We start from the raw sequence: 16,465 nt of genomic DNA on the forward strand, positions 1-16,465 counted from the left end.
ATGAAAATGGCCAAGGGTGAAAGAGAAGCCCCATCCTTGGCCAGTTTAATCTTCATACACAAATTAGGAATGTGATTCATCCTCCTAGGATACAGGGGTGCATTGGGACACTCTTTTTGCTCTCTAGATTTGCCGAGTCCACAGATTATTCTAGTTGAAGTTCTGCCTCAGCAAGAGTGTTTCGAAGGGGGGGGGGTATTTGCCTTTGCATTGTGGAGGATGAAGTTAGGAAAAAAAGGGCTGAGGATTTAAAAAATAGTTTTGTTTTAAATCATCCACAGTGGCCCACAGAAAGAAATTACAAGCCAATGGCCACTAAAATCTATACATTCAAGACTTAGGTTCATTTTGTGAGTCTCAACATCTGCTCACAGATAGTCACATGAACTAAACTGCTCGTGCATTAATCCCCTAGTCCAGCAGGGAGGAGGATGGGAAAGGGTCTAGTTGGAGGGAATTAAAGGAATTGGGGAAGAGGTGGGGAATGGCTGAAAGGGGAGCGTTCCTGGGAGCTGAGGTCTGTTAAAACAGAATAGCTGCAGGATGAGGGATTCAGAAGCAGCAAAAGGGATTTCAGTGAAAAATTTACAGATAATTTGTTGGATTATTTGTGCATGTTTTTTAAATCACATTTTAGTGAGTAGAATTGAAACTAGGTAAATTGTGCAACAACCGCTGCATTTCTCTTCTGCTCTCCAATCAAATGAAGAAGCCAACTTGGTTGCAAAGTTACAGGAAACTTTATGCCTCTTGTGTGGGTAGCGTGGCTTATGCCATCTTTTCTTTTTAAGTAGTTAAAAAATTGAACTATAACATACAATATGACAGATTTTTACAAAATGAGTATAAACTTACAACCAGCACCAAGACCAAGAAACAGAACATTGCCTTATTGCAGAAGGCCCCGCCTGCTCTTTTCCCATCATTCCCTCTCCCCGAGGGCTAGTCTAACCATAGATTAGTTTTGCCTGTTTTCTGCTCTGCATACACAGGATCAGTGGGCTGGTGGAGTGTGAGTGAATCTTGTTTCTTTTTCTCAACATCGCTTGTGAGATTTATCCAGAATGTTGCACGTGGCTGTAGTTCAGTCGTTATCATTGCTGGTCAGTATTCCGTTGTGTAATTACACCTGGATTTGTTCATCCATTCTAGGGTTGATGGGCATTTGACTCCTTTCGGAATTTTGTCAGTGGTGAATTGTGCGACTATGAACGTTCTAGTACATCTTGGTGCACGTGTGCATGTTTGTATTGGGTATGTACTTGGCAGTGAATTGCTAAGTTCTAAACTAGTGTTTAGGTTAGAGGATACCGCTAAACAGATTGCAGAGTAACTGTACAGTTTATACTTCTACCAGCAATGTATGAGGTCTCTGTCCTATTCTTTTATTAAATTTCAAAAGCAGCAGACTTACAGAGAATTTGGCAGGTGGGCAAAAGGTGACCCATGTTAACCCATCTTAGCAGACCGATTATTTCTGTTGTGTTCGATTCTAGTACTTTTCCATGCCTGTTTATATTTTTATGAAGCCGTAATCCTAATATTCAATTTTGAGTCTTGTTTACATCTTGGTACTGTTTAAAAAATATTTATTTATTTTTAGAGAAGGGGAAGGAAGGGAGAAAGACAGGGACACATCAATGTGGGAGAGAAACATCGATTGGCTGCTTCTTGCATGCCCTGAACTGGGGACCTGGACTGCCACCCAGACATGTGCCCTGACTGGGAATTAAACCAGTGACCTTTCAAACTGGTGACCTTCCGGTTTCTGGGACGATGCCCACCCCCCACTGAGCCATGTCAGTCAGGACTTGACACTATGTCTTAAAGTTGCTCTTGTGCCCATGACTGTTTAATTCCTACAGTCCCACGGCTATGTTTCCTTTTAATCTCCCCAACATTGGAAATGTGTTAAATTCTGTAGTTTTACTGGTATACAGGGTGGGACCAAAAACAGTCATACAGCTGTGAGTATGTGAACTGGCTTTTCTTGTATTATTTATTAATTGTTGTATTTCCACAGGAATAATGGTAAACCTACTTTTGCCCCACCCTGTGTATTGCTGTAGGAGTCATCTTTGTCCCTGTGGTTTTTCCACTTCTTTCCACTACTTTATAAACTAGAGACTTTCCTTTTGAGGAATCTGGATCCTTATTGTTAAACCGTTTCCTGCACAATCAAGTTGTCCACGAATCTATTATAGAATTCATTAAAGAAATCTTAAATTGTCAATATGTTACTTGCAAAAGGTGTCTCATTAGTTTAACTTGCAAATTCTCAAAATAATGGTGAGGTTGGCCATGATATCTTCTTGATAAATAGCATAAATGTGACTTTTGTTGTAATTTGACTTACCAATCATGTAATGTTTTTCTTTATAGGTTACTTCTTTGCACAGCTACTGAGCTAGGAGCTTTAGGGAATATAAAAGGGATCATACCATTGAGTAGTTTATGGTTTAGAAATTCTGTATAAAAATTAACAGTACCTCCTAGGCAGAATTCGCATATGAGACAAAGGAGTGTTTAGTTCAGTTAACAGATACTGAGTGTTTATATGAGTTCTGAGTCACTAACGAGGTCTTTTTTGCCTGGTTGGTTACAGTTGGCTTCCATAAGTAATAAGACTTGAGGTGAACTTTAAAAGGGTCTTTAGAAAGTGACTAGGGGGTAGGTATTTCTGAAGAAGAAAAGACCACTGAGCTGTCTCAAGGGGGAAGATTAAGGTCTACAGACCACTCTGGATAATGGGGTTGGTTGATGCTGTTCCCTTACCATTCTTTGTCTGGAAGATACTGAAAATAAGCAAACTAATATAAAGCTGGAAAAATGTTTTAAGCAAAGAGCCTTCCAGAGTTCATAGTAAGTGGGGAGACAGATACAGGGTTGTGGCAGGTGTCAGAAGGATGAAAATAGCTGATATAAATGGCTTATTCTGAAAATGTAGGGGATGGAGAAATTAGTGCTCGGTGGAGAGATTTGGGTGGTATTTAGGGACACTGGGCCTTGAGACCTGTACAGGTGGAGATGAAATGGCGTTGGTGTTTAGGTAGTAGCTCTGAAGAAGCAGGGTAGTCCAGCAGGGCTTGACATACAGTACGTGTCAGTCACCTGCTTGGATATCCAGGTGAATGGCAGTTTGAGATTGTACCCTTACTCCGTGGCTTGTGACTGCTGATCTTTGTTGAAATGTAGCTCTGGACCCGGACTTACTAGTTTGAATCTAAGTCCTGCCACTTGATGTGTGATCTTGGTATAGTTACTGAACCTCTGTACGTCTCATCTTCCCATCTCTAAAATGGGCACAATAAAATCACCCCCCTCGTGGGAATGTTGTGAGGATTAAATGAATTAAAACACATGGAGTACTTAGAAGACTGACTGATATACAATATGTGCTAAATCTGTTTGTTGTTGTTTCTTTAATTTTTAATTTTTTAAAGATTTTATTTATTTATTTTTAGAGAGGAAGGGAAGGAGAGAAGGAGAGAAATATCAGTGTATGGTTGCCTCTCGTGAGTCCCCTGTTGGAAACTGGCCTGCAGCCCAGGCATGTGCCTTCCTCATTGGGAATTGAACTGCGATTGTGTGGTTCGCAGGCCCGTGCTCAATCCACTGAGCTACACCAGCCAGGGTGTTTCTTTAATTTTTAAAATTTCTTTTCCCCAGCTTTATTGAGGTATACCTGACAAATAAAATTGTATATTTGAAGTGTACATCATGATGATTCGATGTGTGTGTACATTGTGAAAGAATTGCTCTCATCTAGTTAACACATCACCACTATACATATTTTTTGTGTTAGGACACTTAAGTTCTACTTCCTTAGCTAATTTCAGTTATACAGTACACGTTATTGAATTTCTGAAGTCCTGTCCGTACATTGTAGGAATGCAGTAAACAAGGAAGGGTTTAAAATGCAAACCCATACCTGTCACTCTTCTCTGATCCCAGTTCAGAGTATAGTGTCTTTTCGGGTATCTTACCTGATGACTGTGTATTTACTTTAGTTCTTCTGGTGGTTATCATTAAACAAACTACCTTGAAATTTCGTGGCTTAAACGATCATTTCATGGTATTCTGGCTTCTGTGGGTCTGGGATCCAGGTGGGGCTCAGTAGGGTGCTTCTGCTCCGTGTGATGTTAGGTGGGGTCTCTGCGGCACTAAACTGGTGAATGGGCTGGTCTGCGGGTCCGAGAAGGCTGTGCTCCCAGGTTGTGTGCCTTGGCGGGGGATGGCTGGAAGGCTGGGCTCAGTGTTGTCTGTTGACCAGAGCCCGTACATGTGATAATTTAAGCACAGTGGCCCTGGATGGTCATACCACTTGCGTGGCCAGCGGGTTTCCTCCATGTACAGTCATGTTCCATGTAACGATGGGGATACGTGCGTCACCGGGTGATTTCATTGTTTGAACATCAAAGAGTGCACTTACCCGAACCTAGATGGTATGTCCTACTACACACCTGGGCCACACCTGGGCAGTCTGGCTACTGCTCCTGGACTACGAACACCTGCGCAGCGTGTTGCTGTACAAACCATGAGATTAAACCAAGCACCAGAGCAAGTGACGCAATCCAGGCAGAAAGTGAAGGCAGGAGGCCGCTGCGGGTCGACAGGGCGTAGTTGGGAAGACCACCCAAATCGTGGAGGGCAATCTGCTTCTCCCCAGATTCACTCATGAGAACGTTAACCTCATCTCAGAACACCCCTCGTGTTGACACATACCCTTACCTCAAGCTGCGAGCTTACCTCATGGGAGCCAGCTGGAAATTTCATGGCCTTTTATGACCTCGCCTCCGAGTAACGTGACTTCCCTTTTACTGTTGTAATGAGCAGTCAGGGAGCCTGCTCAGACTCAAGGGGAGGGACACAGACCTGCCACTCGACGGGACGAGTGTCAGAGAATTTGCAGCCTTCATTTTAAACTGTCACTGTCCATACTACTTGATTTCACAAATTTGACCGTAGCTTTTAACTCCCTGCTAAGGAAGAAGGGAATTGATATTGCCTCTTATTTCTCTTCTCTTGCCTCTGCTTCCCAGTATGCTCTTATTTTTATCTTACTATCTTTAGTCCTCTTTTTGTTAGCTACCTTTATAATTTTAAGTAAAGCATTTTATACCCGACAGGGCCCTGGAGAGGTGGAAAACCGGGGTTTATTGCGGCGCGTGTGTGTATGGTGGGGGCAACGGAGGAGAACACAGAGCTGTCCCGAATGGGGGAGCTGCTGGCGAGGCTCTTACTACAACAGTCCAGGCCTTGGGCGAGGGAATTGCCTGTGAGCCTGCGCTCTGCACGAGTGAGCAAGCGAGAGTAGCACTTAATCCAGCAGTGTTTATTTCCCCCTTTGGCTTTTAAACTCAGATACTTGCTGCCTTTTTCCTTTCTTGGGCTTTTCATTTAAAGTATGGATGCTGGAAGCAAATGATATTCTCGAAGAATCTTAAAACAAGTAACCTGTTTGAAATAAATATTCCCGTGCTTTATTCATTACAGAAGCAATCAGTTGATTGGAAACAGTTCTATATTTCAAAGTGTCAGGAAGCCCGAACGTCTGTTGTTGGTTTTTTTTTAATTTATCTAGTTAATGGAATTGAGCAGTGGGGCTTAGTTTAACTCCCAGAAGACACACTAACCCCTTTTAATAATTATCTGATGCCCTGAGAAGCACACAAGGACCTCTGTTATCGTTGGGTTGTATGTGTATTTTTTGAGAGACAGTTTATTTGGTAACAAGGTGTAAAAAAGGAATTCTCAATTCCTTTTCTCTCTTCTGGTGACTACTGCGAGAGTCAAGTGGACAGCAACGTACAAGAATTCCCTTGCAGTTCCTTGGGTTTTTTTTTTTTTTTGAGTTTTCAAATCTGTTTTTAATTTTATGAATGAAGAGTCATATTATGCTTAAAAATACATAGGAAGTTTTCCAGCATACAAACAAAAGGAAGCAAAGAGACACAATGAAGGAATGCCACAAAGAGGCTCAGAGATAACTTAAAATTTCTTCTTAAAACATTATCAAAATGTGTAAGCAATGTGTATGTCCATACATATAAAACTCCTAGAATAATGGAAGAAGCAGAATTCAGACAACTTCCTCACTGTTTACTCAGAGTTCCTGTGAACCTTTACTTTCCATATTCCTTGTTTTAAAAAAAGATTTTATTTGTTTATTTTTAGAGAGCAGGGAAGGGAGGGAGAGAGGAAGGGAGAGAAACATCCACATGCTAGAGAAATATTGATCTGTTGCCTCTCACACCACCCCCTACCAGCTGGGGACCTGGCCCAGAACCCAGGCATGTGCCCTGACCAGGAATCGAACCAGTGACCTTTTGGTTTGCAGACAGTGCCCAACCCACTGAGCCACACCAGTCAGGGCTACCTTCCATACTCCATGTTTCAAATGATCCAAGAAAAATGTCAAGGTATTATAGACTTAACACCTTTAGGTCAATTATTTATAGACAAAGTTTAAACTTACATTTGATTGTTCCAGCATGGAAAGGTAGATAAAAACTCATTGTTTTGAACTCACATGTTGAGGACCTATAGCATCTGGCAAGTCCATGTTCTTTCGTAGAAATGCGAAGGGGGATGGCGGTGGGGGGAAGGGGGAAAGGAGGGGGAGGGTCTGGTCAAGGAACACGTATAAAGGACCCATGGACGTGGACATCAGGGTGGGGACTGACTGTGGGGGTTGGAGTGGGTGGGGCAGGGGGTGGGAATTGGGACAGCTGTAATACAACAACAACAAAATAAAATACAATGAGAAAGAAATGCAAACGTGCCTGAGTTCTATGACTTGAAGTTATCATTTTCTAGACAGAAGTGCCAGCCGTTGTGCTTTCCCGTGTATCAGCAGTTGCTACGTTTTCTTTCTTCGGGTTTCATGGAAGGAAACAGTAGCACTTCTTTGATTTCATTGGTGTCTGTGAGAAACAAGGTGACTCGGTGCACGCTCGTGCCCCAGCCACTGTGGGGGGCAGCCCTTGACATCTGTGAACATGGCCTCATCATCGCCAGCGGCCTTGGCTTGTTCTTCAGAAAGCTACCGCATGGGGTCATTCAGCTCCTGTAGGCATTGCATATTTCCTTCTTCACGACAAACAGTTCAAAGGACTCAGTCAGGCCCTCTTCACAATGACACCATTTGGCCAAAGGGCTCATTATCTGGGGTTGATCCCAGATTAATGTGGGATTGATGTTGGTCACTTCCAAGCTTATTAAGGAGCCTGGCTGTGGTCCCAGGGGTAGGGCATTCAGTGGCTTACACCACACAGATATCATCAAGAATTTTGTTTATTTCTTCAGTTTCAAAGAGTTAGTTTCTGGGAGCTTCTCCCCGAGGGCTTTCTCAAGGTCTTCTGTCATGGTGACTGTCCAGAAGGGTAGGGTGAAGTCACTCTCCTAGGCTTGGCCTTCCTGGCCCTCTGGATGGTAGGTGACCTTGTAACAGCCTGTCATGTGCTACACCATTCCTGAGATCATCTTCTCCGTGATTTCTGTGAGATCACTGTAGTCCATGTAGACCTTATAGAGCTCACAGATGGTGAACTCAGGATTGTGAATCGTCAATTTCTTCATCCAGAACTGGCGTTCGATTTCCTAACCCAGACAGTGCCACCAACCACCAGCATCTTATGGTAGTGTTCTGGAGCAATTGTATACACTCAGGCCCAGCTCATGGTGGTGGGTGCTGGGAGGCCTGGCCATGCCCCTCTGGGACTGCACTCATCACAGGATGATGATATGCAGGGATCCCAGTTCTTCCAAGAACCTTCTTATAAATGTGATGATCTCGGAATGGAGGAGAACATTTTGACTCACAGGCTCATTCAGGATCAAGTCTAAGTGTCTCTGATGATGTGTGTTTACATACATTGCATATTGTAGATAAAACTTCTTTTAATTTATACAGTTTTTGGCTTGATTAGAAGGCAAAGAATGTAAATTTTTGATATTTGTGTTACATTTTTGGTTAAATTTGTTCAGATCTCGTTTGAGTTATTCGGACTGCTTTACCCTTTGACCTTGGGGAAAGGTCACGGGGTAACCATGAGAAAGTAATTAGAGCAAAAGTAGAAATTAAACTTGAATTCATTCATTTTCTCCTCCGATCCCTTCTTTCATATTCTTAATAGAGCTGCTTGTTTCTATTAAAAACTGATTAAAAGAGGCCCTTTTGGGGGGCTGCGATTGCTCATATTGTCATGATGCTACCACTCACTTTTCTGCCAAATACTCCTTCATGTCCTTTCCCCAAAATGCCGTGGACCCAAGCTTGCTCATCTTCGTCTGCCCCCTTCCACTCACTGCTCTCGCCCAAGGGCTGTCCTTCTGTGTTAGAGATTGCTGTGGCAGTTTCCGGACTCTGTGTGTGGAGTCGCGGGCTGCGCACTCTCCTGCGTTTGGCTTCTCCGACTCCCACGTTATGTTGGTGAGAAAGACGCGCTGCAGTCTGTTCATTCCCATCACCACATTGTACTCCTTGGTGAGAATGTTCCGCTCTTTATCCATCCTACTGGAGATGCACCTTGGGATGTTTCCAGTTGTGGGCCGATGTGGACGGCGCTGTCATGAACACGTGTGTGCGTTTTCTGGTGAAGACATGCAGACATCGATGTCGGAAATGTATTCAGTAGTGGGATTGTTGGGCCACACGGTGCAGCTGCAGCAGAGTCTGCCAGAGAGGCTGTATTAATATATATTCCCAACAGCGGCGTGTGGGTTCCAGCGGCTCCATGTTCTAGCTGGTACATGTTATTATCTGTTGTCTTACTTTAGCCAGTTGGGTAAATGTGAGTCACTGAATTCTTCAGACTAATGAAAATGAGCACCTCAGAAAAAGGTTTATACATTTTACTTTATAGCGTAGTGAAATAGAAAAGCGAGACCAGTTAGGGAATTCATCTGGAGACTTTATATCCATTTTTAAATTGGTCTAGCTTTTCTATTTCTCCATGCTATAAAATTCACTCTTCATGGTTTTTTGTCTTTTAATTTGGTGGGAGATGCATCTCAGGAGATTTACTAATGGAACTGAAAAGAGCAGAGTTTATGAGCAAACCCTACCGGTTGTGAGAGTCGGTTCTCTGTGTTTGAAGACTGCTCCTGCTGTCTCTTTCAACTTTCCCACCTTGTTAAATCAGTCTGTTGGTTTTTTTTGCCCTTCACTGTGATATTTTTAGGAGGGAATTGGTCTGAGTCATGCTCTGTTGTTGGCCAGGAATTAAATTCCCACATAAACATGTACAAGAAAATTTGAGTTCTTGGTGCATAATTTTTAAAAGGAGAAAAAGAAGGAGGTTTGTCATCACAGGGATGAGGGGCAGACTGAGGCTGCAGCGGCAGTCCTGAACGTTTCTGCCGTTTCTGAAATGTGATTTTATGAAACTTAGTAACATATGATTTGGTGTGCTTGAGTTTGTTCGGATTGATTTCCTGTTGGCCCTTTGAGAGTTCACCCTTCAGCTTCTGTTTATAGCACTTATTTTATCTTCTCAATTGTTTTTCTCCCAAGGACTGCGTGCTTCTTTAAGAATGCAGTCCAGTTTAGTGCTGATTCTGGATACCTGTTCCATCTTCCCTTAAATGTTATCAGGGGTGTTGCTGATCAAGGGTCAGACACCGTGGGTTTTAAATACCTTTAAGGTACTTGTGGGGCCCCTTGGTGGCAAGGTTAAATGCTGGATGGCGTACTGAAGGTGTCTTTGGAGGATCTGGGCTTCTGACCTTGACGACCCAATAAGCTTTCTCTGCCTCCAGAACCACCGCACCTTGATCTCCTGTCGGCATCATAATTCAGAAGCGGGAGGAGAGTCTGCTGAATCCCCATCAAGGAGAGGAGTTCGGGAGAGACATTCCTGAAGTTTATTTACTACAGCTGAAGGTTTCTTAGCTCCACGGGGGTTTAGTGACAATTTGGAGAAACAGTTCAGATAGGTACTGATATGAAAGTTTTGTCCATTCAAAACACTTTTTTAAATATTGAGGGAACTTACGGTCCTATGAACTGTCTAGTGTTCTAGTAAGTTTTCATTGGCGGGAAGAAAAGGGGAGCAGCTGTGGCTCTGGGGTGGGATCTGAGGCTTGTCCGCAGCTCTGGGACTGACGGGGTGGGGGGTACCCTGCAGAGACCGGAGGCGCAGCAGGGGCTTTTTACGGAGTGGCCGGGTGGGAGTGGCCGGGTGGGAGGCGGGTGGGAGGGGAGTGACTAGGTTGTGCTTCGAGGGATTAAAAAGTAGACATTGAATGAACATGTGTGACTTCATCAGTAGCATACTAAAGCTGCCACATCTGCACGAAGGCACCGATTCAGTTACCGATTCGTCAGGTACCGTAGCGGTGCAGGTGCCCACTGCGTGGTGACCTGTCCTGCGGGTGATCAGGAATTCCATGCTTCTGACAGCTGAAGTTTAGACATTTGGTTAAGAAGAGATTTGACCCGACCTGCCAGGTACGTGTCTGGGGCGGGTGCTTGTTCCCCACCAGTCGTCTCCGGTCACACCTTTTTGTGTGTGGACTTACAGCCATGAGGGGACTGTAACTTAGCCTCCCCAAACTCAGTGGGTCCTTTTTTTTTTTTTTTAAGGAAACTTTTAATCATTTTTTAGGCTAATAAAGAAAGAAAACTGTTTCTTTTGGGGGACGGGGCGAGGGTGGGGGGTGTGAAGTGTGGGAGTTCTTTTAGCCGGTCTTGGGAAACAAATTTGGATGCTCACGGACACCGGGACACCTAATCGGAAGGCCTTTGTTCTCCCGCTGTGGGAATTCCGGGTGCTCACACAGCTTTTTCACGCCTTCCCGATAACCCAAGCCTCTGTCACTCAGAAACAGTGCCACGGTGTCCGGGCTCAGGCCTCTTGTTACTGGGAGGGATGTGCCAGCGGTGCGCCTCTTGAAGTCAGGAATGAGCAGGAAGGCCTTTAGCACTCTCGGTCCATAACAACTCAGTGAAGTATTTGCTTTAGTACAATAGAAAAAACTGTCACTTTTCCCTGCTCTGTCAACTTTCCTTGCAAAAGGGAGGAAATACTGTTGAAGGGACTTGAAGTTTATGTGGTTTATCGACCATTTTCTTGCAGAGAGTGTTGTGAACCCGTGGCCTCACACCCAATCTCACCACATACCTGTGTTCGCCTGTTTACCTGGTCAGCGTCCTCACTCACACGGGACGTCTGGGTCTGATGAAGCCTGGCTCCGGGCCAGATCAGGGCGCCCAGTCCAGGGAAACTGCTGGCTCCTGAGCATCTCTTTTCTTTTCTTGACCCTCATTGACTCAGAAGAGCTTTTTCTTTTCCATTTCTTCCCCATGTTTGCCTTTGTTTTTAGTCTGGTCATTTTGAAGGGAGGAGGTTCAATATAGGGCAGTGGTTAGACTCGGGTTCTAGACTTGGAACTCTGTTGCTTCCTGCCAGGCATGTTTCTCGTGCCTCCGTTTGTCTGAAAAGAAACAATGTCACGAAACCATTGTGTTTGTATCTCGTGTGCGCATGAGGTGGAGTGGGACGAGCAGGGAGTGAAGATAAAGAAACACTCGGGATGTAGTATTTCCCGACCATGAAACTCCCTGGGAAGTTTTAAGAGCTGCCTTTTCTCTTGTAGCCAGAGGAGCAGAGGGAGGGCCGTGATCTCAGGGAGCGCACAGTGGATGTGGGAAGAACCCTGGGAGCACATGAAAGGGCCAAGGCCAGCTCAGGGACCTGGGGCCCAGGGGAGACCCCAGCTCCTTGACGTACCACCAACCTTCCCTCTCTTCAAGAGGATCCGTGAGGCAGTAGATGTGTGAGCCTCACCCACAGGTTGTTGAAATCTGCTCACTCCAAGAGAAGCTCCTCCTGCTGCCTCAGGCCAAGGGAACTTTCACTGGTCGTTTAGAACAGTGAGATGGTAATTGCTGGGAAGTCGTTGAGGTGTTAGGTACTTGTCTGTGGGGAACATCTCTTGTGAGGGTGGCTATGGGACTCTTAAGGGCTGGTGTGGCCAACCATGCACCATTCATAACAATGTTTCCAGGGTATAATGCGTAAATGCGGTTGATCAACTGGGCACACTGCTGGCTGTTATGTTGGTGCGTCCTTGTATCCGAAGCTTTGGGGGAGTGAGGATAGTGTCATTATATTTACCGTGTAGGGCTTATGCAAAGGCCGGGGCCCATAGAGTGAACTTTCCTTAAATCAGTGACTGTATAGACCAAGAGGACTGGGTCTATTTCTCAAGGCAACATGCATTCTATTGCCTATTTTCGAGTTCATTGCAATTAAGAACTTTCATTCAGCAGTACAAATTAAGAGTGAAAAGGCAAATCACTGAGTAGAATGTATTTGTCATCCGCGTATCCAACAAACAACTTGTGCAGAATCTGTACAGAACAGCTACAAATCAGTAAAAACCAAAAAAAAAATCTAATTTTAAAAAGAGAAAGTCATCAGGAAAATGCAAACTAAAAACTACTCTAAAACACCAATATATACTCACACAAATGGCTAAAATTAACAAAAAAAACCATAACCAAACATTAATGGGTATATAGAAAAGTTCCAACTCACACACACTGGAAGTGTACGCCGATTTAACTTTGGGCACCTGTTTGGACTAATCCGTGAAGCTGAACAGGTGCATGTAGCTCACATCCCAGTGCGTACCCTCCTAGATGTGCGTGCCCAGCAGGGACGAGTGCGCATGTACAAGAATGTCATAATGGAACAACAGAAACAATCCGAATGCCCACGAATGGGTAAGTACGTAAATTGTGGTACGATTATCTAATGAAACACCAAATGGCAATAAAAAAGAACAGATTACTGCCACACAGAACAACACGATGAATTGAGTAAAGAGGCGAGAGACAAGCACACATGTGTGATTTCATTTATATGAAGCCAAAAAGAGGCAAAAACTAAGCAGCGGTGACAAGTCCGAGCAGGGCAGGCGGTGGCACAAGGGCTGCTGTGACCAGGAGGGACGTGGGGCCTCCCGGGTCCTGCTGACGCGCCGACTTTGATCTGGTTGCTGATGACATGGATGTGTTCATTTAAAACTTCATCATGACAGATACTTGAGATTCATGTATTTTATTGTATTATGTTATTCTTTAATTCAGAGAGTTTATTAAGATCAAGCATAAAATAAATAAACCAGTAAGGCTTACTGGCTGAAAAAAAAACCCATTTAGACTGGCTTAGACAAATTAGCATCAACAATAAGGAATTTGTTGGAAGGAACCCATGAAATCCAAGACCACAGCAGCCCAGCCAGTCCTCCTGGGTATTTGGGGAGTTAGGGCCTAAGTTGTGATTTCTTCGGGGCCCGTGCGGTATCGTGTCTGCACCATTCCTTGGCTTTTCTCTGGAGACCATCTTTCTCTGCTTCAGCTCACATTGGGTAGAAAACGGCAGCCCAGCCCTGCCTTACCCTGACTTCCCATTTCAAGCCCATCTCCTTTTCTTATTATAATTGGCTCTTTCTAGTCCTTTCTCCCTCTCTGTTCCTTGGCTCGGCCTATGCTTCCCTTTCCACGGTGATTCAGCCAGCTGTGGCAGGGAGGCCAGGATCATGTAGAAAACGAAGCAGCCAAAGTTAAGGACAGGTGGGTTTTTCCAGAGCCGGAAATGTGTGTGAGAGAAAAAACGGTTGCCACCTTAGCACATGTTCTCCTGCTGAATGTCTGCTTCCTCCCATTTTCCCAGCTGGTATGGGGAGCAGGGGCCGAAGGAAAGTCCCCAGAAATACTTTGATCCCTTCCAACCAAATCAGATTCTCAGGTCTACTGCCAAACAGGACAGACACCCCTGCAGCTCGACCTAAGACTCTCCTCGAGTTCTGGTTTTACCAGGATCAACCAGAAATTTGTCTTTCAGAGGGAGCTGTAATTACCTTGTACCATTTTGGGATTATGACAGAATTGCCAAAATATGTGATGGTGTCACACGTTCTGGGTATTTACTTTGTTACAAATTGTAGGAAATACTGTTCCTAACTCGATGGAAATTTTGTAGTGCAGATAGCCTTTCTGATACTTATTATGGGCTTGCAGAGTCTTGTGGAGATTGGGCTTCAGATTCATGACTTTTCAGGGCAGAGTATAGCATTATGTCCCTCCCCATCTCTTGGGAAAACTGTAGATTTACAGTTTTCAAGGTCTGTAAACCTTGACTTAGTTTTTGCCTGTATGGGATTTCTTAGCATTGCTCTTGACCTTTGACTGGGCACCTTTTCATTGCTCCTTTTTTTCATATGTTTCCTACCAATTAAAACAGATTCTCACCACAGCCCCTGGGTGTGGCACCCTTTCAGCTTAGCCCTAGTAAGTTTCTAAGTTTCTCTGGACTTACAGCTCGTCAAGACCTCATCACAAATTGGCAAGTCGTGATGCTGAATATTTTTCCTTCAGAAATTAAGTTTTAAATGAACTTATGTTTTTTTATCAGAGTGGCTATGAAAGGAGTCTTATCTCTGGGCATTGTTTTTCTTCAACTTCTAGGAAAAAATTGAGAGTTCTAGTAATTTTTATCAAGTTCTGTTTTAATCAATCATTTGAAAAGCCATTTGTATCAGATCTTACTGGTAAGATTTCCAGGCAGGGACTGATACTAAAAAGCTAAAGTGAACCTACACTTTTTGTGGAATGGTTTCTACTTCCCATAAAATCCCAGACAATTACATTTCCTTGTTTTGCTAGGAGACTGCTGTGCAGGTGGAGTTTATAACCTTGATTCTTGTTCTGTTCCCCCTATCAGTTAGAGATTAATTAATTACAAGACTGTGGAAGGGTGAGCTGTTGAACTTTATCATCTTTGAACCTACCATTGTTCTCACGAAGGTCTTCTAAAGGTCAGTAACTTAAGTTTTCCCCTTCCCCCCAGACACACCATTTATAAGACAAAAACTTCAATTAGAAAAAATCCCATGCTATTTTCAGTTTATTATATTTGCTATGTAGATGGCTAGCCTGAAAATTTCCTGGCAGTAAGACCTATATGTCCATTTACCTTACTTAGGCTGCCCTAGGCGTTTATCAATCATTCCACTGAGCATTAAAGCATTTTCAAAAATAAAGTGTTGGTTTTATTTTTCAGCTTGGATGCTCAGTGGCTTAAAACAACGTATTTTAATTTCTCGTTCACTTTACATGACAGCTGTGGCTCTGCTTCAAGGGTGGCCTTGACTCTGGAGCCAGGCTGAATGGGTCACCCTCGTCTGGGACATAACCTCATGGCAGTAAGAAGGGGCAAGAAGGGAAGTGACCAGTCCCCGAAGCAAGTCACGTGGCTAGGCCCACCAGCAGTGAAGTGGGGAAGCAGGATTGACGCTTACAGGTGCAGACACTTCTTCCCAGGAGACTGGGAGGAGTAATCCTCTTACGGGGAGGGCAGCAAACAACTGAAGCAACAAACTAATCTGCCACAACTCGGACTGTATGTAATTCAGAGAGGTTTAATGGCCCGTATGCCGAGGCAGAAACAGTTTTTAGAATTGATTAAGTCTGTATTTCAGGGTTTATTTGGGAAAGGTTATGCTTCAGAAATCTGCCTCAATACGGAGAACGAGGTCTAATTTTTGTATAGAGGACTGATTAATTTTGTATGATCTGGAAAACTGTACCCACAGTTTGGTAACTTTCCACTCATTGTTTCTCAAAGGTGTGGGTCTGTATCTTAATTAAGAAATTACTCATTGCATTCATGACTTTTAGTTTATGATTTTTCATGTATCACTGCTATCTCATTGGTCATTGTTTTTTTTTAATTCCTTGATTAATACGGTCTTGGCCTCCAATTAAAGGCAGATGGTTCTGTTAAGAGACTGGTAGAGAAATGGGGGCTTTTGTTGAAAATAAAAGTTATTAGGGCCTAGTAAGTATGTTCTGGTATTTTTCTTTCAAAAGTGAAATTACTGAGCTATTGCTAATATCCTCACTGGGAAACTTCTGCTTTATCTTTTAAAAAGTAAAAGATCAGAATCTTTTAAGAAGGATAGCAAATTATAATTATACCTCCTGTGAGGTGTAGTACTTCAGTGCCTGGCTCGGTCTTTCACCATCCACATGTTGGGTAGATTGAGGACTCTTTTTTATTTTTTGGTGGGAAGGGGTCTTGGCCATTTCTACGGGTTTGCCCTCACAACTCTGTACGTGAATTGGGGGTTATCTGTTTAGTCAGGAGTCTGGGATAGGTTCTGTATTTTTACGTGACTTGTGACGTTTCTGCCTGGCTGCCTTTCTGTAGGCGGACCAACCCTTGCTTGGCGATGCCACGTGCTGCGCTCTCAGTTCTTTCTGGGTGCCGGACCCGCCCCAGCTATTAGAGAAAACTTGTGTTGGAGAAATAGTGTCAATTCATAAAATTCTGAAGGATTTTACGCACGAATTCCATCAGAATACTGGGTACCTGGAACGCTGTACTTCCTTTTCCCTCTCATCTCTTCTCGAGTCAGTACATGTGAGGTCCTCAGCTTACACCATCGAGGG

General features: G+C 43.9%; 1 protein-coding gene and 1 pseudogene across 4 annotated transcripts in view; one reads left to right on the forward strand and one right to left on the reverse strand.

The window, feature by feature from the left end:
- KANK1 (KN motif and ankyrin repeat domains 1) overlaps nt 1-16,465 on the forward strand; it is a 191,589-nt gene that overhangs the window by 2,025 nt on the left and 173,099 nt on the right. The gene's annotated exons all lie outside the window — the stretch shown is intronic.
- On the reverse strand, nt 6,816-7,878 carry LOC119063982 (lysine--tRNA ligase-like; annotated as a pseudogene).

The sequence above is a fragment of the Artibeus jamaicensis genome, unplaced genomic scaffold (genome assembly GCF_021234435.1).
Source record: "Artibeus jamaicensis isolate MK-2021 breed Jamaican fruit bat unplaced genomic scaffold, CSHL_Jam_final scaffold_1964, whole genome shotgun sequence".
Lineage (NCBI taxonomy): Eukaryota > Metazoa > Chordata > Mammalia > Chiroptera > Phyllostomidae > Artibeus > Artibeus jamaicensis.